Source organism: Sarcophilus harrisii, chromosome 3 (genome assembly GCF_902635505.1).
Source record: "Sarcophilus harrisii chromosome 3, mSarHar1.11, whole genome shotgun sequence".
Taxonomy (NCBI): Eukaryota; Metazoa; Chordata; class Mammalia; order Dasyuromorphia; family Dasyuridae; genus Sarcophilus; species Sarcophilus harrisii.
Genome location: NC_045428.1, coordinates 134860546 through 134887343, shown reverse-complemented (window position 1 = coordinate 134887343; position 26798 = coordinate 134860546).

Below are 26798 nucleotides of genomic sequence, written 5' to 3'. Positions count from 1 at the left end.
TTTGAGTAAAGACTTAACTCTCTCCAGAAAATATGCATCTTATTTTACCTGAAAGGACATCTCTGTTTTGAAAGATTATAAATTTGTGATCTCATTGAACAAGGAGGAGTTATGAAAGTCTGCCATATAATGATTGGTACATTTGGAAAGAGCTTTAGTTCATAATTGTTCCATTAACAATGACTGAAACAGCATTAATAGATCTCTTTCTTCTTCTGGTGATCTAAAAATTTTATTATCCAAGGCTTACACTACGCTTGCTGGCTATCATTTAGATAGATGCAAAAATAAGAAGATACATGCTTTTAAATTTTTCATATTTTACATAAACACATACACACATGTGCATACAAATATACTTAGATGTAAGAAGTGATACTTTGAGTGTCTCATCTATATATAAAAGGATCAGGAAATTATTTTGAGGATTGATCTGCCTTTGGAAAATCTTAGTGAGGATTTAAAGAAGTATCAGTCAAACCTGAAGTAATTGAATTTGAAAGAGAGGGAGCTTGGAAACTATAGCAAAGATGCTCCTGAGAAACTGAAGTAGAGATGCAAGTTGCCTCACTGGTTCTGGATTGGGAAAGTATTGAAACGAACTCATTCTCTAAGGGTCCAAATTGAGGAGAGGAGAAAAAGGTCACTAATATAGGAGTGATGACCTAGAAAAGAACTAAAAGGGTCAATATGTTGGAAGTCACAATGGGAACAAATAACAGTGTTGGGAGTGCAAAGAAGAGAGGGAGAGATGATGATGATAGATTGTGATCAAATAAAGCATTTGCATAGTTCATGAATATGTATTTGTGATTGATTTTTTCTGAACATATCTGTGTGTGGCTTAGGTGGTATGATAGAATTGGTCATATGAAATAACTTTAGCTGAAGAATCTCTTTTAGAACATACAGTATGGATGCTCCCTAGGGTGAGAGTAGAGCCAAAAAGAAAAATTATGAGCCAAATGCTGAACTAATTGAGGAAAACAAGGAAGCATTCTTGAAGTTGATAGATAAAAGCTGCCAGAATTTTGAATGATTAATAGATATGGACATAAATATATTTATAAAAATGTGTATAAATATATATGTATTTACTTACAGCACTAAATTTACACTAGTTCTATATTTGTTTAAAATGTAAAATGCAGTAAACAAGAAACATAATAGTCTCTTCTACATTAAAAAATTGCTTCAAATTATTCATTCAAATGCTTATGAATATTCATTGAAATGTTGAAATTTTTTAATCTCTAAATTGTTTCACATTTATATGTGAAGGTCACTTTAAAAATATTCCCAGCTTACTTAAAACATTAAAAGCAGCTATACAAGGTTTTTCTGTCATAATGTATTTACGTAAATTAGGAACAATTCTTAAATAACTAAAGTTAATTTCCATTCTCTGTCATTTTTTCTAATATGTATGGATATATATATATATATATATATATATATATATATGTATACTCATCACTGTACATCCATTAGTAGTATTCTTTTCTTAATAGAAAATTGGCAATTCTTTTTCCATTTGTTGAAAAAAGGATTTTTTGAGGCCTGTTGAAGGCCTGCCTGCACTATCATCGGTTCCTATAGAGTGGAAAACTGATATACCAGTGTGGGTAGAACAGTGGCCCTTAACAAGCCATAAAATTCAGGCCTTAGTAGATATAGTGCAAGAGTAACTTGACCAAGGACACTTACAACATTCTCTAAGTCCTTGGAATTCACCACTATTTGTTATAAAAAAGAAATCTGGAAAGAATGGATTACTTTAAGGATGTTGATTACTTTAAGAAGAGTAAATGAACAAATGGAAACTATGGGAACTCTTCAGCTTGGACTTCCATCTCCTACTCAGTTGCCTAGAGAATGGCCTCTTTTGGTTAAAGACATTAAAGATTGTTTCTATTCTATTTCTTTGGATAAGGAGGATATGAAAAGTGTTGTCTTTTCAGTGCCCAGCATTACTTTAGCTGAGCCTTATAAAATGTATGAATGGACAGTTTTGCCACAGGAAATGAAAAATAGCCCTACAATGTGCCAATGTATGTTGCTGCTATGTTGCTGCTACTCTTGCTTGAGTAAGAAAAGCATTTCCAAAAGTAATATTGTTACATTATGTGGCTGATATTTTGGGGTGAGCACCTGAGGAACAAATGTGAAGCATGTCTACAAAAGACCATAGAAACACTAAGAAACTACAAACTGCATTTAGCTACAGAAAAAATTCAAAGGCATGTTCCTTCTCTATATTTAGGATATGAAGTATATCCTATGGCACTCACAGTACAAAAGCTTTCTTTAAGAGTAGAGAAGTTGAACACCTTAAATGATTTCCAAAAATTAATAGGAGATATCTGATGGATGCGTCCAGTGTTAGGCTGAGCTACCAATCAATTGCAACTGTTCTATGACATTTTAAGGAGAGACACTGCTTTAAACTTACCACACCAGCTTACAAAAGAAGTGTAAGAGGCTTTGAGAGAAGCTGAACTGGCTTTATCCAATATGGTTGAAAGAGTCACTCAAAAACCCTTGGAAATATCAGTTTTTGCTACACAAGAAGCACCCACAGCAGTCCTTCATCAAAGAGACAATGGGATACAATGGGTGAACCTCCCAGCACAACTAGAGCAAAGGTCTATGGCTAGTGCTTATGACTAGAATTTTATTAAAGGCTACTAGGCAAGTGGTACAATTATCTTTATACTAATGCACAAATTAATGTTTGCTGTGAAACCATCCCAGAGTGGCAAATTTTATTGTACCCAGTTCCAAATTTTGCACGTGGGTCTCCATTAAAGATAACCTGATTATTACATAATTGGTGATGGGTTCTTGAAGAAAATGTTTCTAAGTTTCCTCTTAAAGGAACAACTATATTTACAGACACATCCAAACAAAATATCTGTGCTGTATAGTCTCATGATTTAACTATAAATAAAGTAGTCAGAACTCCTTTTCAATCCACTCAGCAGAATGAATTATATGCAATCATGCTAGCTCTTACTTATTATCCAGGAGATATAAATATAATATCTGATTCAGACTATTCAGTAAATGTGGTACAAAGAATTGCCACAGCCCAAATAAAATTTGCAGCTTGTAATATTTATCAGCTCTTTAAGAAACTTCAAAAGCAAGTGAGAAAGCATCCAGGTAAGATCTATATATTACATGTCCACTCATATAGTGTACTTCCAGGTCCTATTTTTGATGGAAATTCAAAGGCAGATAGCCTTTTAACTATGTTTGCCAGTGCTCCTTAATTTCAGGAAGCTCAAGAATCTCATTCTAAATATCATCAGGCTGTTCAAGCTTTACATTTACAATTTGCAATAACAAGAGTGGAAGCTAGGAGCATAGTAAAAGCCTGTACAGCTTGCCTTCCTTTCCACACTCCTACATGCAGGCAAGAACCCTCGTGGTTTGAGACCCAATGAAATCTGGCAAATGGATGTGACCCATTATAAATCTTTTGGTTGTCTGACTCTTATCCATGTTGTGGCAGATAAGTTTTCAGGATTCACTTTTGAAATACCAGCAGCAAAAGAGACAGCTTGAATGGTCACTGAATTCCTTATCCAAGCATTTGCCACAAGCAATAAAACAGATAATGAACCTGCATATACTTCTAAACACTTTGCACACTTTTTGCACAGTATAGCATTTTACACACCATTGGCATACCTTTTAATCCTCAAGGTCAGGCAATAGTAGAGAGAAGAAAAAGAAACATTAAGACACTCCTCCAAAAACAAAAGAAAGGGGGAGCCACGGGTAATCCTAGAGAACTTCTAAATTTAGTTTTCTATACCATTATTTTTTTTTAAATTTTTGATAAAGATTCATTGGCTCCAGCAGACAGGTTTTATAACCCACTAGAAGGGCAGTGTCCAGTGCGAGCAGTTCCATTATTTTTAGATAATCGCTGTGATGTGGAGAGATCCAGAAAGGGGTGAATGGAAGGGACCAGAAAGGTTAACTGCTTGTGGAAGAGGGTTTGCTTGTATTTCTGCAGATGGAGAAGAAATCAGATGGATGGCAATGAGCCTTAGTTATCTTGTCCAACAAAGAGAGACAGAAAAAGAGAAAAACCTCAAAACAAAGGAGAAAACCTAAGAACAAAATCTGTAGGAATCATTGAATTCCCTAACGCAAGATGAGACTGTTGCAGGACTTGAAAACCAGCAGGAATCATTTGATTCTTTGCAATGAAAAATTGTTGAGGAGACTATTGCAGGATTTCAAAATATGCAGAAATTTTTGGATTCCTGGCACATGAACTAATGGACAAAAAATTCCTTTTGCACTATTTCTAGGAATTATGGACATGTATAATTCTGCATATTGATTCATGTTATTTGTCACATCACTACTTGACTGTGTTACTATGTGCTTATGTAATTTATGTGATTATGTATAATACCTCCCCTATTGATGGATTTACGTATACCTGTTTCAAGTGAGTCCCTTCAGAAACCCACTAATCTGGTTTGACTTCCTATTTCCTTTGGTGTTTTCATCTCCCTTCTTGAGACATCAGGGTGGACATGATCACCTCCTTTTTATGGTGTTTTCAATCCTTTTTTGAGTAGTCAGGGAAAGCATGTTCACCTTCTTTTTTGAGTTTCTCACCTCCTTGAGAAGTCAGGGAGTTCATGACCACCAATGTTCTAAAAACAAAAGAAAGTGGGAAATGTTAAGATTCTTACAAGGGGCTAAGTAAGTGGAATTGAGGGTACAGTGGTTAAGTTTAATTTAGCATTGATTTAATCATACAACAAATAATGGTTTCCTAGTGATATAATGATTGATGCATATTCAGTGTATAGCATATAAGTAAGAAGCTCTCAGGGCCAGACACACAAACCCACTAGAAGCTCTTGGAGGAGGAGAAAGATTCATTCCATCTTCCACCTTTGTGCTGGCTGGAAGCTGAAGCTGGCAGAGGCAAATGACCTAGCGACAGGAGCTCTTGAAACCAAGGAGAGAGATAGGCCTTTAAGAAAGCTAACTGGACCCAAGGAAGGAGACATGACTTGGAAAGAGACAATAAAGGAATTGGTCTTTAACTCCTGGCTGCATTTTGGGTGATTACGCTGAATGAAACTAAGTCTGCCTCCAGAAACCCCCCAAGAAACGTGCTCCCAGAAAATATTATATTTTAGAGAAGAATATTACAGTTATATGCTTTTTTCCATTCCTTCTTGCAATGATTTCATTTCATTTGCTCATTTTTCTTCTCTCTTTTAAGATCCTTTATGTAATCTTGGGGAAAAAAAAACCTTTAGAAATGGGGACCAGCTCAGGTCTCCATTTAGGACTTTATTTGGAGTTGCTTTGACTTTAGAAACCTCTGAATTAGATGTATGTTCTTCATTCTCTCCATAAAAGCTGCCTATGGTAAAAGTTAATTTTTTTATTCATTTTTAAAAGTTTGAGGTCTGTTCAATGAAAAGGAGTGACAACTGCTTTAATTTGTTATGGGTATGTTCTGCTGTATGATATCCAGTGCTGGTTAATGGAGGATAGATTAAGCATCCTCTCAGGGCTTAGTGGTTTACAATTTGCCAAATCTGGCAAATCTGCCAAACCACCTGCTTGCAACTGGGACAAAGTGGCCTATGAGGCTCACAGAAGATTCGCAGGTGTGTGGAAGCTTCAATGTTGCAATTCCCTGCCCCAGCTTGTTGCCTAGGCTCCCTGTGCTGTGGTCTGGGCTCAGCAAAATGTCCCTTTGCCCATTTGACACAGATCTGGGCTAATGTTCTTCAAGGTATATTCTTTTGGGAATTTGTTGTACTCCAAATATTTGTGGATTCTTTGGCTCCAACACCAGTTTAAAGGATTAATCTACTGTTGTTTTGAGAGAAGGTCAGAGGAGGTCACAAAATGTCATGTCTTTACTCTGCCATCTTGGCTTTGCCTCTCCAAGACTCCTTCTTTCCCTAATATTTTCAAATAATTTATAAAGTATTGGATTAATTGTCCTTTTTAACTTTTGGTAGAATTCACTTGTAAATCCATCTGGCTTTAGAGACTTTTTTCTTAGGGAGTTGATTAATAGCGTATTACATTTTTTTTTTTCTAAAATGGGACTATTTAAATAATGTATTCTTTTTTCTGCTTACCTGAGCAATCTGCATTTTTGTAGATATTCCACCATTTCATTTAGATTATATAATTTGTTGGAACATAGTTGGGCAAAATAACTCCTAATCATTGTATTTGTTGATGTATTTTTACATCATCTTTATTATGCTATTCAAACTTCACATCTACTCAATTAACACTAACATTTATCTGCCTCATTCTTTCTCCAGTAGTTAATTATAATTTACCTAAATTCTTGTGACAGTCCCTGAAATAGACCAAGTTTCATGTTTCCTATCTTCTTTTATCCACATAGGTGCCAGAATACTCTTCCTAAAGCACAGACCTGACTGTGTCACATTCTGTTTAAAAACTTGATAGACTCATTATATATCAAGACTTCTTAACATTTTTTTTTCATTTGGAAACACTTTTCATCTGAGAAAATTTTATGCATGTCTGATATATAGGTATGTAAAATAGACATGCAAAACTTTCTGATAAACCATAATTATGTGACCTCCCACATTGAGTTACGTTGTGTTGTATTCTGTTATGAGGTTGCAACCCATATTTTAAGAAGCTTTGCTGGGTGCAAAATAATATAGTATCTCAATGATATAAATATTTGCTTCTGTGGCAAAGTTTTAATCCATTCATTGACATCTTTTAAGACTGTTCCCTAAGGCCTGGAAAGACTTACATGAATTGATGCTAAATGAAATGATTAGTACCAAGAGAGGATTGTATAGAAACAACAAGATTGTGTGATGATTAACTATAATGCACATGGCTTTTCTCAGTAATGATTTAGGCCAATCCCAATAGACTCATGTTGGAGAAGGCCATCTGCATTGAGAAAGAGTACTGCAGACCCTGACTGTGTACCACAACATAGTATTTTCACCCTTTTTGTCATTTGCTTTTTTTTGTTATCATTTTCTTTTCCTTTTTAATCTTATCATTCATGGGCAGCATGATAAATATAAAAATATGTATAGAAGAACTGCACATGTTCAACACAAATTACTTTCTGTTTAGGAGAGAGGATAGGGGTAGGGAAGGAGAAAATTCTGGAACACAGGATTTTGCAGGACTGAATGTTGAAAACTATCTTTGCTTATATTTTGAAAATAAAAAGCTATTAAAAATGTTCTCTATGTGCACTCAGAAATATCCCATAACAGATCCATAAAATTCACTAGTTTCCTTATTTTAAGGCTTTTCTATTTCCACTGCAGTACTAAAGTATGCTATTAGTGTACATCGCTCATGGTATATTACATTATCATATATTTATCATGCATCTATCTATTGTTATTTGTATCACCCTTAACTATTTATTCTTTAGGTATTGTGAAATTTCTAGATATGTCCAGTATTTTTGGAGAGCATGAGATTTTTTGAATCAAAAAAAGGAAGGTATGATCAAAGATGTCAAATATTACATAGAAGTCAAGGAAAATCAGATTTAAGAAAAGACCATTGAAGTTCTTAAATTTTGAGACGTTTTCTTCAGTACAATATAAAAATTGAAACTTAATTACAAGTTAATGAGCATTATAAAGATTGAAGGGAGGTCAAAAAGTCAGTTTTATTTCAGAAAGAATGACAGTAAAAGCAAGAACTAATAAAAGAACTGAAGTTTTTAGACTCAAGGTTATTTTGAGCATTGCCATCAAAAAAGGATGAAGATAATAACTAGAATTTATATAGAGCTATATTATTTGAAAAGAGATTTACAAATATGATCTAATTTTATCCACACAACAATCTTATTAATATCTCTTCCCCATATTTTTAGGTGAGGAAATTGAGGTACATAGAGGTTTTGATGTTTCCATGGTCACAGCACATAAGTATTAGGTATCTGAAGCTGGATTAAGTGGCACAGTGAATAGAAAGCCTGGGCTGGAGTCAGAAAATGTCCTTTTCCTAAGTTCAAATCTAGCTTCTGGCAGTATAAACTATTTGATGTTAGGCAAGTCATTTAAATCTGTTTTACACAGTCTCTTCATCAATAAAAAGAGCTAAAGAGGGAAATGGGAAACCACTCCATTATCTTTGCCAAGAAAACTACAAAGGAGTCATGAAGAGTAAAAACAAAACAAAACAAAACAAACAAATAAACAACAACAACAACAAAACAATTCAAATACTGAGAAGCCACAATAAGGATCACTCAGGATTTAGCTGCTTCCACATAAAAAGATCGAAGGGCCTGGAATCTGATATTCTGAAAGGCAAAAGAACTTAGAATGCAGCCAAGAAGAAACTACCCAGCTAAGCTGAGCATTTTCTTCCAAGGAAGAATATGGACATTCAATGAAAAGGGTGAATTCCATTTATTCCTAATGAAAAAAAAACAGAGCTAAACAAAAAGAAAAAAATGACCTCCAAACATAGGACTCAAGAGAAGCATAAAAGATAAAAAGAACTCTTGAGAATTGTGTTTCTGTTATGGGCATACATAAAGAGCATGTGTATAATTTGATTTTTACTGTTAAATATAAAAAAAAAAGGAAGTAGAGGTGGAAAGGGGATAGTATCAGAAAAAAAGGGAAAAGGGGAGATAAAAAGAAGGAAATTAGATCCCATGATAAAGGCAAAGGAAACCTATCATATCTGAGGGAATTTAGGGGGGGGGAACATTGTGTGAATCTTATTCTCATCAGATTTGGCTTAAAGAGGAAATATTTTATTTGGTTTATAGAGAAACTTCTCTCACCTAATTAAAAACTGGGAGAGGAAAAGGGAAAAAGAAAAGAATAGGGTAAATAGAAGGGAATATAGAAAATCAAGGGAAAGGTATAAGAAAAGGGGGAGGGACTCAAAGGGGATGGGAGGGATTCTAAAGAGGAAGAGCTGTGTGAGGCAAAGGGTACCCATATGTTTAATACAGTGAAAAGGGATAAGGAGGGAAAGAAACAGAAAAGCATAATTTGGGGATAATAAGATGACAGGAAATACAGAATTAGTTTTAACAATTAATGTAAATGGGATGAACTGTGCCATAAAGTGGAGGCAGATAACAGACTGGATTAAAAGCCCGAATCATACAATATGTTTTTTATAGGAAATTCATTTAAAGCAGGGTGATACATACAGAGTAAAGGTAAAAGGCTGGAGTAGAATCTATTATGCTTCAGGTAAAGTCAAAAAAGCAGGGGTAGCCATCCTTATCTCGGATCAAGCAAAAGCAAAAATTGATCTAATTAAAAGATATAAGGAAGGACTTTATATCTTCCAAAAGGGTGGCATAGACAATGAAGCAATATCAATACTAAACATATATGCACCAAGTGGCATAGCATCTACCTTTGTAAAGGAGAAGTTAAGAGAGTGTCAGGAAGAAATAGACAGCAAAAATATAATAGTGGAAGATCTCAACCTTACACTCTCAGCATTAGATAAATCAAACCACAAAATAAATAACAAAGAAGGTAAATAGAATATTAGAAAAGTTAGGTATGATAGATCTTTGGAAAACACTGAATGGAGACAGAAAGGAGCACACTTTGTTCTCAGCAGTTCATGGAACCTGTACAAAAATTGACCTCAAAATTAAATGCAGAAAGGCAGAAATAGTAAATGCATTCTTTTCAGATCATGATGCAATAAAACTACATTCAACAAAAACCTAGGGGTAAATAGACCAAAAAATAATTGGAAACTCACTAATCTCATCCTAAAGAATGAATGTATGAAACAGCAAATCATAGACACAATTAATAATTTCACCCAAGAGAATGACAACAATGAGACAACATACCAAAATTTGTGGGATGCAGTCAAAGTGGTAATAAGGGGAAATTTTATATCTTTAGAGGATTACATGAATATAATAGAGAAAGAGAAGATCAGTGAATTGGACTTGCAATATAAAAAGCTAGAAAAAGACCAGTTAAAAACTCCCAATCAAATACTAGACTTGAAATTCTAAAATTAAAAGGAGAAATTAATAATATTGAAAGTAAAAAAAATATTGAATTAATAAATAAAACTAAGAGCTGGTTTTATGGGAAAAAATAAAATAGATAAACCTTTGATAAATCTGATTAGAAAAAGGAAAGATGAAAATCAAATTGTTAGTCTTAAAAATGTAAAGGGAGAACTTTCCACCAATGAAGAGGAAATTAGAGGATTAATAAGAAGTTACTTTGCCCAACTTTATGTCAATAAATTTGATAACCTAAGTGAAATGGATGACTACATTCAAAAATATAGGCTTCCCAGATTAACAGAAGAGGAAGTAAATTGCTTAAACAGTCACATTTTAAAAAAAGAAACAACAAGCTATTAATCAACTCTCTACGAAAAAACTCCAGGACCAGACAGATTTACATGTGAATTCTACCAAACATTTAGAGAACAATTAACTCCACTGTTATACAGACTATTTGAAAAATATAGGGAATTAAGGACTCCTATCAAATACCTTTTATGACACAGACATGATACTGATACCTAAACCAGGCAGATTGAAAAAAGAGAAAGAAAATTATAGACCAATCTCTCTAATGAATATTGTTGCATAAATCTTAAATAAAATATTAGTAAAAAGATTACAGAAAATCATCCCCAGAATAATACACCATGACCAAGTAGGATTTATACCACAATGCAGGGTTATTTCATTATTAGGAAAACTATTAGCATAACTGACTATAGCAATAATCAAATTAACAAATAACTCAATAGATGCAGAAAAAGCATTTGATAAAATTCAACATTCATTCCCATTTAAAAACACTTGATAATGTAGGAATAAATGGACTTTTCCTTAAAATAGTCAGGAGCATCTATTTAAAATCATCAGTAAGTATCATATGTAATGGGGATAAACTGCACCATTCCCAATAAGAACAGGAGTGAAACAAGGTTGTCCACTATCACCATTACTATTCAGTATTGTATTGGAAATGCTAGCTTTGGCAATAATAGTTGAGAAAGAGATTAAATAAATTTGAGTATGTAATGAGGAAACCAAATTATCACTCTTTGCAGATGATATTATGGTATACTTAAAGAACCATAAAGATTCTACTAAAAAGCTATTAGAAATAATGCAGCAGAAACAAGAAATTATTATATACTTCAACAGCAATACTATATGATGATTAATTCTGATGGATGTGGCTCTCTTCAGCAATGATATGAACCAAATCAGTTCCATTTGTTCAATAATGAAAAGAACCAGCTACATCCAGTGAAAGAACACTGGAAAATGAGTTTAAACCATAAGAGCATTTCCAACCCCTCTCTTTTTGTCCTGTTGCATTTTTTATTTCTTTCTTAAGTTAATTTTACCTTATTTCTAAATCCGATTTTTCTTGTGCAGCAAAATAACTGTATGGATATGTATACACATATTGTATTTAACATATATTTTAACATGTTCAACATGTATTGGTCTACCTGAAATCTGGGGGAGGGGGTGAATAGAAGGAGGGGAAAAGTTGGAATAGAAGGTTTTGTAAGGGTCAATGCTGGAAAATTACCCATGCATATATCTTGTAAATAAAAAGGTATAATAATAATTAAAAAAGTTTTCAAAAGGGTTAGAAGTATAAAATCTAACTTACCATAATCCAAATGAAAAATATTATTTTTTAACCAACAACAAAAAGGAATTTAGATGGTAGCATATTTAGTCTCAAAATGATTTCTGTCTACTAGCACTTCATATCCTGTTGTGGAAATATTCATTTCACTAAAATTTACAAAAAAAAAAAAAAAAAACCAGATTCCTTTATGATCTATGTCTATTGATAAGATACAGTGGTCAGAAATCACTAAATTTCTCAGAAATCCCTGGGAAAGCATTTGTTCATTTTTGGAAAAAAACCTTTCATAACATGGAAATTAATTTAATATTCAAGATTGCATAACATATTACTCTGATGTTACAGAATATGAAATCACTTCCTTCACTTAAAAAACATATGTCTCATTCATGAAATGAGGGCATGATTCCTGTTTCCAAATCTAGATAATACTGCAAAGTAGGCTATTGATTTTAAATACCTCTTAAGATAAGTCTATTTGCTTCCAAAATTAGAGAGATGTTTGACTACCTACAGGAAGAATGGATATTTGACTAATTTTTTCTGTATTCTTTACTTACTAAATAATTTGAGGGAAGAACTAATAATTTTAAAATTCCCATGTGATGTCTCAGTTGTTATCTGGCTTACATTAGAATTAACATAATCCCTTGACTGAATTCTTTATATTCTACAAAAAATAAATATATCTAGGAAACCCATCATCTACACTTGAAAATAATTTTGATTCACATTAGTTATGATTAAATGAATCTTTCTATTCTATTTGGTGAGGCTTTTCTATATGACTGAGGTCAGGAAGTTGATGAAAGTAGTTCTGATCATAATCGTCAAAAGACATACAGAAGGGTGAGTTAAATTATATATCCATTTTTTTTGGAATTTTAGTTTATAAAGCACATTTCTCATAATAATTTTATTTACCAAATAACACAAGTATTGTCATGACTGTTTTGCAGATGACAAAACTGAGTTTCAATATAATAAGTAACTTTTTTTAAGGACTTGGAGATGATAAAATACAAAATTTAATCTCTTCACAGCTTTCCCCATTATGCTACATTATAGATAATTTAGCTAGATAGTTTCAACTAAAAGTGTAATTCATTTATAACCTATAGGCAGATTTTATGCAAGCTATATCTGAGGAGAATAGAATAAGATGAGCTGTATTTAGACAGTATGATATTTTTCTAACTCTCACTATTGAGAAAAAGATGGGTTTTTCTCCAAATTTCAAATCTTCCCTTCTGCAGAATTTCAGTTTGGAAAAGTGAATTGGGGTGGAGCAAAGATGGCAGGGAGTAGGCATGTGTTTATCTAAGCTCTCCATGGCATCTTTCAGATCACCACCAAATCAATCCTCTGAACTGATTTTGGAAGGACAAAACCCACAAATATTTCAAGTGTAGCCAGTTTCCAGTAGAGCATATTTTGCAAGAACTTCATTATATGTCTATTTCAATTGGGTATAGAAGGATGTGGCAACCACAGGCACAGTTCAGAGATCCAAGGTGGTGTTGGGTCCAAGAAAAATATAACGAAAGGATTCTACAGCAATGTTGGTTGCTCTTTCCTAGTTGCAAGACAGTATATCACAAGATTAGGGGTAAGACATCCAACCCAAATACAAAAGGCAAATAGTGAATCCCTAAACACTGACTAATAAAAGACCTGTCCATGCCCACCCAGCATTTGAAGTTAATCAGCAGTGACTTAATATAATCACTTTTGCCTGTAGAGGAAACTAGGACAAACTTCCCATTGCCCTAAAAGCAGAAAAATGAGCAAAAAGTAAAAAGACCATGAATAGTTTTTATTATTATTATTTCATGAAGAAAGCGAAGAATAGATTTCAAACCCTGAGGACACTAAAAAAAATTCAAGTGCTGAAGGATAAATTATTATTAACAAACTTTTTTAAGATTTGAAAAACTAAAAAATTTAGAAGAAAAGTAGAAAAAAAAAACAACATATTTGGAAAAGAACAAAATAAAGAAAATCTTTTAATAAAGACTTTCCAAATGGAAATTGCAAAACTTCGAAAATTTTATGATTAGGGAAACAAACCTTTCCAAAATGTTTCCTTTAAAATAATACCTTTGACAGGTTTTGAAAGGTCTTAAAAACAGCCTTAAAAATTTAATTGGCAAATACAAAAACAACAACAAAAAAAAAAAAAAAACTAAAAATAACCTAACTTAAATTAGTAATTTGAAATTAAGACCTTAAAGAAAACCAATTAAATTAAAGTAAATAAAATGGAAAATTAACCTAAATGGAAAACCTGTTCACTTTTTTTGTCAGATCCAATTTATAATTTTTTTTTTTTTTTTAAAATATATGAAATTTAAATATATATTAATTTACTTTTGTTGCACCAAACCCTTTTGAATTTTCACCCTTAAAACACAACTTCCCTTGGAGAAGAAAAGTAAAGAATTTCGATTAAGAATTTTCACGATTAGATCAATTTTTTCCACTGAAGATCAGGGTCCTGTAAATGACCAAATTGCTTTTTAAAAATAAAATAGTGGCAATTTGGTAGTTTGAAAGGGTTTTTGACCCCAAGTTTTCTTGGAATATTTATCAAATTACGCTAAGAAAATTTTTATTTTTCTAAAATAGCCAGTCATTTAAGGCCAATATTTTTTGAAATTAAGACTCTTGGCCTTGTCTTCCAGCTTCAGCTCAGTAATCTTCTCCGGCATCTTCTAAATACCTAATTGCATTCTTTCTTTTTTTTTTTTTTTTTTTATTTTAATTTTTTTTCTTTCTTTTTTTTTAATTCCAAACCTTTTTTTCCATTTACTCAACTCCAGTAGGATTGAAACTTTGTTAATATTTATTAATTACCCTAGTTTAATGACCAAGTTTTATGAAAATATAAATTATTTACAATTAATTTAAGGATCAAAATTTATTTGTGTACAAAAGAATAGATTGAAATATGTACAATAGTTTTGAAAAATTAAATGTTTGGCAAAATTAGATTAATTCAATGATGTTTAGTTTTGATCCTTTTACTAGGGGGCCGTTCCATTACTGGTCCATTAAATATTTTTTGATTTTTAGATGGCCGGTCCATTCAACTTCACATATTTTTGTTAAATTTAAATTCCTTTCCTGTTATTACTACATCAGTTCAGTAAATTTCCACCTTTCTAAACATTTTTTTTCTTTTTTTTTTTTTATTAATTCCTTTATTACAGATAAAAGGGCTTTCACAAACAATTGCCAAACCTCGTTCCCTTTTTTCATCTACTCTAAAAATCCCTAGAAGGGATGACAGTAGAGGTTAAATTTTAATTAAATTAGTTCCAAAATTTACCTCCAAAAGTTATTTGTTAAAAAACCATGGATCTGAATTTTGCAATTACTTTAAGAAATCAATCCTGTTTAAATTAGGGATTGGGAATTAATGTTGGTTTTTATCATTTCCAGATTTTTTCGGGACACTTTTCATTATACTATAAAATATTTTTATCTGGAATTGGGGGCCTATCCTTACAATTCATCAATGGTAGTTGTTATAAATTAAGATTTTGTCTTATTTATAAGCCTTCAGAATCTTTAGGCCTTTAAAAATTTTCCCGTTTTCTTTCCTCAATTTGTCATATTATATTTTTTACCAAAATTTATTATATTTAAATATTGATATCCATTAGTTCAGTTTCTGGCCATAAAGGGCCCACATTAGTAAACAGGTCCTTTCCTTTTTATAATTTTTAATTTAATCCTAGTTCCGTTGACCAATTGACTATTTGGTAACCTTAGATGTTCAAACCTATTCCATTTAGTTCCAATTTCCACCAAAATTTATCAATGTAGTTCATTTCCCAAACTAAAATCTTTATTTTTCCGTATCTTAGAATCTGAGATGTTTTTCCCTTAATTGTCTAATTCATATCTATTTAATGACTTACATTTTTTCAATGCTAGAAATAATTTTAATTTCACTAAGAATTTCTTTATTTTTTTCCATTTTCTTGGAAATCTTGATTTTTTAAATTAGAATTTTGATTTTTTTGGAAAAAAGGTTTTAGATTTGATTGTAATAAATTTAAATTTATTGTTTAATTTGTCATATTTTTTTTTGTCCTTTCATTGGATATTAAATTTTCAATTTTTATCAGTAATGTTAGTTCTAATTTTGGTCATAAAGTTTCTTTCCCTGGCGAGATAAATATCCTTTTTTAATTTATTAATATTATTTTATGTATCTGAACCATTTTGATTTTTTTGTGTATTAAGGTTATATGGATCAATGTGTTTTTCCATAAGTTTCCAATTTTTATTAATTTTATAAAATAAGTTTTATCCAAAAGCTGATTCTTGGTTCCAAAGCTGGTCGTAATTTGATTTTTTTCCTTGTCAATCTTTCCACTGTAACTTTTCCTAGCCATTAAAGTTTTGGTAATCTTTAAATATAAATGATTGGAACTTGTTCACTTCATTTATTTTTTTTTCATTTTCCTTAAATTTGATTTTTTTTATATGAATTTTTTGTTATTTTTAGGTATTATAGGTTTGATTTATTGGTATAGGTAAATAAATGGATTGTTTGGGTATATAAATTCTTTTATTATTGTGATCCAAGGTTTAATATTTTCCAATTGGTAATCAATTAATTTGTTGTAAAGTTTCTGTAATTGCCTGCTATTCCCTTGGAATAAATCCAATTATATTATCAATATTCTGAATATTCTTTGTAATCTATTTTAGATTTTGTTAATATTATAAAGAATTGGTTATAATTTTGTTTTATTTTTTTTAAAATTCTTTTTTTGTTATTTTAATACTTTTTTACAGGAATTCTTGGGTCTCTAAATACATATGTACCAAAATTAATTGTTTCCATTTATCTTATCCCACCTCCCTAGCCATAGAAAGTAGTATCTACAATAATATTAATAGTAACAGTATATGGGCAAACTTTTTTCACCAAAGATCATTGGGAATTTCAATTTGTTTCATTACATATGAAATTTAAATGATGGTTTAAATAAGTGGATTATTTAAGGTTTAAGTCCATTTTCCCGTCTCTTTCGGTTTTAATAGAATAGTTATTTATAAATGATTTTCTGATCTTTGTGATATTGGTTTTGTAATTTGGTATCATCCAATTATTTGATAGTTTTTAATATTGCCGCCCTCATTCCTGTATAAATCCTTATTGATCATAGGTTTCCTGAAATATTTTGGTCTTTTTGAAATTTTTAAATTTTGCCAATTTATTAGTTTCTCAATATTTTTTTTTTTTTTTTTCTAAAGGCTAAATTTTAATGTTTTCCTTTTTATAACTTTTTTACCAGGTGGTCATCACAAGGGATCCGGGGATAAAATTTTGTATAACATTAAAGGTTATTCTTTCAACAATGATCAATTCCCAAATCCCGATTAAATTCGTATTTGTTAATATTTAAGGTGGATTTCTTAGATTTTGACCGATTTAAGTTGGATTTCTATGACAAATATTATTTTTTTTAAAGATTGTCTGTTACTGGACATTTTCAATTAGTGGTTGATAAATAGGTTAATTTTATTTTGGAAATGGTTTGGAATTTGTAATGGAAAATATTTTCCCAGTGTTTTCTTTTGGGTATATTGTTGTTATTTTAGTATTGAAATGATTTTTTTGATCAAGTTGATTTATTACCTTTTCCCTGCGGTAAAATCCTGTTCTTATATATTGTTTTTTTAATGTCTTCCCTTTGCCTTTTTGCAGCGTTTGGAAAGCAGTTTCGGCCTTTGGTTTCCAATTTTCCTCTTTTGACAGTTTTATCCAAAGGTTTTGGTATCAAAAGGTTTTTTGTAGATTTTATTGAAAATTTTCATTGTCTTTAATTTTGCCATATTAAAAGGGTTTGGTAAACTTCTGCTTTATAGTTTTTTGTTCCATAAATTTTTTTTTAATTATAATTCCCTGTTTTTAATGAACTTTGTTTTTTTCTGGGTATAAAGTTTTTGGGAGCATGTTGAAGCGCTTAGGTTTTGTAATAATTGTTATTCGTTCATTCCCAAGATTTTTAATTGGTTAAATTAATTTTTAAATGCCAATTTTTTAAGTTTATTTCCTTGCGAATCTAATATTTATATTATTAGTTATTTTAATGAATTTCTTTGAATGGTTGTTTTGTATTTTAGTGTTTAACTAAAAGTTTTTTATAATTAGGTTGATTATTTCTTTAATACTTTAGGAATTCAAGGTTCTTTCATCATTGTGTATGATTGATTGTTTCTCATTCGGTTTTGTTTTATTTTTAGTTTATTTTAATTATTTTAATTTTATATGAACTTTGCCCTTTTGTTTCCTCGTTTTTGGAATGTGTTTATTGTTTTTTTACAGAAATTTTTAATGATTTGCTATTTTTGGGATCATTTGTTTTCAAGGTTAAAAATTTATGGTTAAAAATCTGCTTTTGGATGCATTTTTATTTTTGTTTTCCTGTTATTTATTTCCAATTTACGTGTTTCCGGTAGTAATTATTTGCTTAGATATTCTGGAGGAATTTTTTGCTTCTAATACTTATGTTTTACATAATTTCTTAGGGAGAGGTTATTTTTTTTTTTTTTTATTTTTTCTTTTTATTATTTTTTTTTTCATTTGTTAAATATTACATGGAAATTTAACATTAAAATTTTTAAACATTTTCAATTTTTAATCTTTTAAATGGAGGATAATAGATTTAAATATTTTTTAACTTATATTTTCAAAAAATTTATTTTTGTAAATTTTTATTAAATTTTGTTGGTAAAGTAAAGTTGCAAGGGTTTATATGAATTTTTATATTAATTCTTTTTTTTCACTTTTATTATGTTTGAAATATTTGTGATTCAGGTTATTATCCACAAGTTTTAGTTTTTGAAGTTACAGAATTTTGGCCTTTTATTATAATTCGGGAATAACCAGGTTTTGATTTCTTGAAAAGAATTTTAAATTTCTATAAATTATATAGTATTAATGATTTTGAAATTCATGTTGATTTTGTTAAAAAGGGATCCAAACATTGGAATGTCATCCCTTATTTTTAGGTTATAATCGTCACTGGATCAAAGTTGCTTTGTTTATAAACCTGGTTTCGGGTTCTTAAATATTGTTCTTACAAAAAATAATCAATGTCCAGTTTCATTCCAACTTTTTCATTATTTTCTAAATAGACAATTCATGTTTAAATTTAGTTCAATTTGCATTTATTGGAAAATGCCTTTTTTTCATATTGAAAAGTTATTTTATTGGGAATTATCATATTGAATTTTAATTAAGAAAGTTTTTTTAAATGGTTATTTTTAAATTTTAAAATGCCATTCAGCCTATGAAAATATTTTTTTTTGTCCTTTAACACTAGTGTTTTGTAAAAATTTTAAGTTTGGTTTAATTTTCTATTTTTATAATGATCTTTGGATTTCAAACTTTTTTAATTTTAAGGGTAAAAATCCATTTTATAATTTATTATAATTTCATTAAACCAGGCTGATTTTAATTATTTTTCTTGAATGGATTTCAGTTTTGAATTGTTAATTTTCCTAATTTTTCAAATATTTTTCCAAAGTTTTGGTTTCAAAATGTTTAATATTTGTTGTGTTTTCATAATCTTTCTATTTTTTCTAATTTTTCTTTATCTAACCAATTTTGTTTTGTTTTAATATTTTATTTAGTTGTAATTTTACAATTTGGTTTTTTTTAATTAATTCTTGAATATTGTTTTTTTTCTAAACTTTTTTATTTTCTTCTTAAAATGGTTTTGGGGTTGTTGGATGGTTAAAATATTTTGTATATTCTTTATTAATTTGCACATCCAACATTTTTTTCAATTAATAGTTCAATTTGTAAATTGGTTTAATTCTTAAAGAACTTATTCAGATTTCTAAATTTTAAATTGGATTTGGAATTTCCTTTGTAACTTGGTTTTTTTAGTATTAAAGTTTGAGCTTATTGGTTATTTTTAATAGCAATTTGTTTATTATTTCCACTTACAAATTTGGGTTTCAAGATACCATATGCTGAAAGTGATTGGTTTTCCTATAGTTTTTTTCTTCAGTTATTAAATATATTTAATACATATTAATGAATTGTGGCACCTTTGTTTTCATTATGAAGGTAATTGTTTCTTTATTTTATAGGTTTTTAAATTTGTTTTTAACCATTTTCCGATTCAAAGTTTTAAAAATATGTTGGAATAAATCTTTTCTCATCTTAAGATTAATTTTTTCAATTTTTTCTGGCCTATTAATTATATCTAATATTGAACCACCCTTGTTCTGAAAATCTATTGAAGGGTATTTCCTGAATTTATTTCTGATTTTTTAAATTTTAATTTTAAGAGCATTTTGTCTAATAAATTTTTTTTTTTATTTTTTATTATATTTTTTTTAATACCTTTTAAAATATTGGTAATTTGTTAACAATTGAAACCCTATTTTCTAATTTCTCCCCCAAACCCCCCTCCTAAATCCAATTGTATAGATGTTAATTATAAATTATTTCAAATCTTAAAATTATTTATACTATAAATAACTTAAATTTAAATTCTTTATTTTTTATAATATGGTTGTTAAAACTTTTATTTACGGTTTTTTTCTTAGTTAACCACATTAACCCAATTAAATTTTCCTAGGGTGGTGTAAGAACTGGTATCGTATTGTTGTATAAATGTCCTGCCGGTAAAGTTATTATTCATAATTATTGTAAGTCTCAAGGTTTATTCACCTTTTTTTTCAGACGTATATTTGAAATTCCAATTATTAATTTCATGTGGATTTAGTGTTTTTACAATATGCATGTGAATCGTCCTTTTTTAATTGGCTCATTTGGATAAATTAAGTATGCCAGGCAAGTTTTGTTTACATCTCAATTTTAGGCGGTTCATTCCCCAAAATAATAATGTTGTTTTTTAATTTTAAAATTCATTTATTTTTTGCATTAAAAGTGTTAATTAGGTGTTTAATTTGCAGAATATGTTGATTTTTATATTTCATGATAAATTAATTTTTTTTGATTGTCTGTTATTATGTACCATAATTGTTTAATTTTAAAAGGTTAATTTTAATATTTTGTGGGCCTTAAGAATTTGATGTAAAATTTTAGTTTAAACCCTTTTCTAAATTTTGTTGATTATTTTTTTTTAAATTTTTTATAAAATTTTTTTTGAACAGTAATACTAGTTTTTTTGTTAAAAATTCTTCCCGTGAAGGAAAATCTTGTTCCTTTTTTAATTCTTTTTGTCTAGTGAAACGGTTTTGGTTGTATTAGTTGGATCAAGCCTATTTTGCCATTAGGTTTCAATTTTCCCTCAATTTTATCAAAGGTTTGTTCCAAAAGTGGCAAGGTTGAAGCTGGTTGCTTATTTTTGATTTTTTCCTTGAACCTAATCTATTCCCGTCAACTACTGTTCCTTAATGCAAATAGTTTTGAATGTGAAATAATTTAATTGTAACTAGCCTCTTGATTTTTTTATTCTTAAATTTTGTTTTGTTTTCCATATGAATTTGTGTTTAGGCATATTATTGTTTATTAAAATAGTTTAGGAATATTTCATTTTGTTAATTTTTCTTAAGGATTTATTTTTCAAATTGTTAATTTTCTTGAAATGATTTTAATTTTGAGTTTTATTTCCTTGCATTTAAATTTATTTTAGAGATTAAATGGAATTTTTTTAATCAATTTGGTGTTTTAGTTTAATTAATTGGGTTTTTCAGTCTTTGCTAAAAATTGTTTTCATTTAATTTTAAATTTTTTTAAGTATACTGCCCAAAATATTTGGTGTTTGTTATTTTTCCTTTATTTTTCCACTTTATAAATGGTTTTACAATATTAAGAAGGTGGTGGGCCTGTTTCTATTTTAGGTTGGGAATGATGTTGTCCTTACAATGATGCTAATCGGTTTAACTGGGAATTTTGGAAATATTTTCTATTAAAGTGTTTTTAATAATGGTTTGATAAATGTTTTCATCTTTGAAATGATTTTTTTTGAATTTTTGGTTATTCATGTATTATTTTAAGTTTTGACCTTTTTGGTTAAATTTTTGCATTAGTATTATTTGGGATTTTTTGGTTTTTCAAAATTTTTGGATTTTATCATATTCATTGATGGTCATATTTTTTCTAATTTTTTATGTACCTAGCAACCATTGAGGGTTTTACCATTTTTAAAATTATTGATTCATTCTAAATGTTTTAAATTCTTTTCTCTGTCGGGTTATTTTGGAGTTATTTAATTTTTCATTTTTTTTATGAATTTTAGCAATTTCCCTTGTAGCAATCCTGTTTTTTGGATCATCCTTTCATTGTTAAAATTTTGAAGGAAAATTAACCTTTTCCTATTTTCTAATTTAAAGTTTTTTATTTTAAACAATTTCTTTTTTTCTCCTTTTCAATGATTTCTTTCTTTTTTGTTTTCTTTAATTCTTAGTTTTATTTATTATTCAATAGTTTTTAATTTCTTTTTAATTTTTAATTGCCATTATTAATTTTTGTTTATTATTTTTTTAGTTTAAATTAATCATTCTTTTCCTGTTTCAAGTAAGGTCCTTCTAGATATTTAAATTTCTTAACCTTTTTGGGCATCACAATTTGTAGTTTATCAATTTCTTACGAGAATTATTATGTTTAATTTGTCTTTTATCTTTTTAAAATTTTTGTTTAATTATTTTTTAATTCAAGTTTTTGAGAATTATTTTTTCTCATTTAAAAGATCCTTTCTTTTATTTATTAAAGTTCTATGCTTAAGAATTTTAATTGTTCCATAACGCTAAAATTTTCCTTTATTCCACATTTGGTTTAATTTCTTTCTTTTAAAAGTTTGTATCCATTCTTTTTTCAAAGATTTGGATTATTGTCTTTTATATAAATTTCATTGTAAATCATTGTTCTTTGAATTTTTAAAGTTGAATTAAACCTTCCTTTTTCTGTTTGTTTTTCGATTTTTTTCTGAAATGCTAATTCTTTTTTTGGAGGTTATTTTTTGGTTATCATTTCATTGGTTTAAAATTTTGGCATAAATTTAAAATCCTTTATTATTTAAATTCCTTTCATTTGAAATTTTTCTTTTTCTTTTTCAATTTTTTCCCCTTTTTTTATCTTTCCAAAATTATTGGCTTTCTAATAATCTGTTTTTTTTAGTTCAATATTTTATTTCCTTTATTTTAATTTTTTAATTTGATTTAATTATATTGTTTTTTTAATTTGGTCTTTTAGTTTTTTTTTTTTGAAGCCCAATTTTTCTTTTCTTTCGTGTTTATTCAATAATTTAAAGTAATTCCTTTTCTGCTTTGATCCACATTTTTTGAGGAATTATTAATTGTTCATATTTTGTTTACCTAATAATTTTTAATAATTTTTGTTTAATTATTTTTGGTTTATTTCTTACTTTTTGGTTATTTTTATTCTTTGTTGAAAAGGTTTTATTTGTTCTTCTTGAAATTTATTTTCTTTTCTTAAATTTAATTTTGAACAGGTTCCTAATCCTAAAAGGTAATTTTAACCTTCATTGTCTAAATTTTTTCCTTTTTCACCTATCTTTTGGTATAATTTTTTTCTTGTCAAAAGGTTTGTAATTCCATTTCTTATTTATCAAAAATTTTTAGGATTCCAATTTTTTTAAATTTTTAAACATTGAACCAATTGTTCCTTTATTTTTTTGATTAATTAATTGCCTGTTCTATTTTTTTTTGAGTTTTCAAGCCTGTTCTTTTTTTTCTGAAAGTATATTGAGGTTCTCCTTTTACTTGGTTATAATTTTTTGGATAAATTACAAAATTCTTATTTTCAAATTTTTTCATTGGGAAAAATTCCTTTTATTTTTAAATTTCCTAATTTATTTCCTCCTTTTTTTTAAATAAATTTATTTCCTTTCTTTTTATTGGTTTTAAAACTTAATCTTATTTTATTTTTTCAATATTTTTTTATTTAAATTTTTTAATTTTTTAATTTAAATTTTTAATTTTTTTAATTTAGTTTAATTTGTTTTTTAGTTTTTTAGTTGAAGCCCTTTATTATCTTTTTTTTTGTTTTACCCAACTTAAATTTTCTCTTTTATTACGTTTGCCCTGGATAAAATTTCTTATTCTCTTTGGTCAATCCCAAAATTTTTAATTGTTCATAATTTCTTTTAAAATTATTTTTACATAATTGTTAGTTCCAATTACTTTGGTTTATTTCATACTTTTGTGTTATTTCTTTTTTTGTTGAAAGAAGTTTTATTGTTCTGTTTGAAATTGAGTTTTATGTTCTTTTATTTAATTTTGGAAGGTTTCATGAATTTGGAATTTGAAAGTTCCTTGAATTAATTAATTTCTTTAAATCCCATTAATTTTCCCAATATTCATATTTTTAATTTCTTTACTTTTTTTTTTTTTTTGTGGTTTGATTGCTAATCTGAGAGTGCAAGGTTGAGAGCTCCCACTATTACAGTTTTGTTGTTCATTTTTCTTGAACTCTCTTAACTTCTCCTTTAGAAGTTGGATGCCATACTACTTGGTGCATATATGTTAATATTGAATTGTTTCGTTGTTTAGTACCTTGCAGGAGGTTTTCTTCCTTATCTCTTTTAATCGATAATTTTGCTTTTGCTGATCTGAGATAAGGATGGCTCCCTGCTTTTGACTTCACCTAAGCATAATAGTTTTGCTCAGCTTTACCTTTATTCTATATAATATATATATATATATATATATATATATATATATATATATATCTTCCTGCTTTAAATGTGTTTCTTGTAAACAATATATTGTAGGGTTCTGACTTTTGATCCAGTCTGCTATCTGCCTCCTCTTTATGGGGGAGTTCATCCCATTCAATTTATGGTTAGAATTACTAAATCTTATTTCCTGCCATCTATAACCCCAGATTGTGCTTTTCTTTTATTCTTGCCTCCCAACCCTTTTTCCCTTTTAACTTATGTATCTTGTATCACGATGTATCTTTATAATCCCTCCTCTCTTTGAATCTTTTCCCTTCCTTCCTATTACTTTTTTCTTTTTCCTTTTCTTTCCCCTTTTAATGAGGTGAGAGAAATTTTCTAAAACAAATGTCAATTTATTTTTCTTGAGCCAACTTGATGAGGTAAGATTCACCAATGTTTCCTCCCTCTAAATTTCAGATATGATAAGTTTCCTTAGCTCTTGTGGGATGTGGTTTCCTCTTTATTCCTCCTTCCACCTTATTCTGCATCATCCTTTTCCATATTCTTTTTTTTATATCAGTAAAATCAAATTATGCAGGTATTGTTTTTGTATATTCAAAACAGAAATACAATTCTCAAGAGTTATTTTTACCTTTCCTGCATCTCTTGAGTTCTATGGTTGGAGATCAAATTTTGTGTTTAGTTCTGGTTTTTTCCTTAGAAACAAATGGAATTAATTTGTTTCATTAATTGTCTGTCTTCTTCCCTGGAAGAAAATGCTCAGCTTAACTGGGTAGTTTATTCTTGGTTGCATCCCAAGTTCTTTTTGCTTTGAATATGATTTCCAGGCCCTTCAGGTCCTTTAATGTGGAGGAGCCAGATCTTGGGTAATCTATTGTTGCACCTCGGTATTTAAATTGTTTTTTTTTTGGCTGCTTGTAAATTTTTCCTTAACCTGATAGTTCTGAATTTGGACAATATTCTTGGGTTTTTTATTTTAGGGTTTCTTTCAGAAGGTGTTCAATGAATTCTTTCAATGTTTATTTTACCTTCTGTTTCTATTATATCTGGGCAATTCTCTTTGATGATTTCTTGCAAAATAGTATCTAGGCTCTTTTTTTCATCATAGTTTTCGGGAAGTCCAATAATCCTTAGATTATCTCTCCTAGATCTATTTTCCAAATCTGTCATTTTTGCAAGTAGATAATTCATGGTTTTTTCCAGTTTGCCATTTTTTTGTTTTTGCTTGACTGATTCTTGCTGTCTCAATGAATCATTAGTTTCTATTTGTTCAGTTTCTAATTTTTAAAGAATTATTTTCTTATTTGCTTTTTTTACTTTTTCTGTATATGTCCAATTGAGTTTTAAATGTATTGTTTTGGTCTGTGGAATTTTTTCCATTTCACTAATTTTTTTTTTTTTAGCGAATTATTTTTCTTTCCAATTCACAGATCCTACTTTCTTGAGTTCTTTGTCTTTCCAATTCACAAATCCTACTTTCAGTGAATTTTTTTTTTTCAATCAATTTCTTACTTTCCTGAGATTTTTACTTTTTCCATTGTATTTCAGAGTTGTGTTTCTTGGCTTCTCTTCCTTTCCCCATTTATCTTCTCTCTTTGAGGACTTTAATGGTCTTCTTGAAGCATCTGTAAGGAGGACAGTCTGATGCATTTTTGCTGTTTGAGGTCTCCTTCAGGTTTGCTGACCTGCTCTTTTCTGCATAGAAGTTCATTATTCTTTTCATCTTTATTCATGTTTTAAGCCTTTGGTTGTCTCCTAGGGCAAAGTTCCAGCTTCCTCTGCAGAGCAGAAGATGTTCATTTCGCTCTGGAGGTATGGGAGTGCTCTGGTGAGTTTTCCTTCCCCAAACGGAAGTGGTTCAGAGTGGCCGAGTTTAGAGCCAGTTGTGCTTTGGGTTAGTGATTTCCTAGGCTGGAAGATTAAAGTTGAAAGTTCACTGCCCCAGGCCCGGAGCCTCTTGTGGGACTGTGAGTTTAGCAGCTGAGGCAGACTGCTGATTCTACCGACTCCGGCCTGGGCTCTGCCTGTGTCTCCTGCCTGATGCAATCGGCCTGGGAAAGCTCTATGGTCCCAAGCCGAGCCCACCTGTGCAGATGGGAAGCTAACCTGGGCGGTCCCTGACGTGTAGGATCACAACCGCCCCAAGGAAAAGCCTGTCTGGTTGGGGCTGTGAGCTTGTGCTGAGATCTGGCTTACCTTCGTTTGGGCCTCCTGAGCCTAATTTCTCCCAGTCTGGGGCCTGATCTCCCCGGCCTGGAACCAACTTTGGACTGCAGATTTTCTTTGGCTGGTGATGTATACTTATCTTTACGTTGTAATCAAAGACATTTTGAGGCTCGATATAATATTGATAAAGGGTAAAGAAGAGCTTAGAAAGTCTCGTATGCCTTCTAGCATCGGTCCGCCCTCCGGTCTCCAATGATCCTTAAAGGTTTGAACCTCAAAGGTACTTCTCCTCTGAGAAATGGGATTGTGGGTTTCT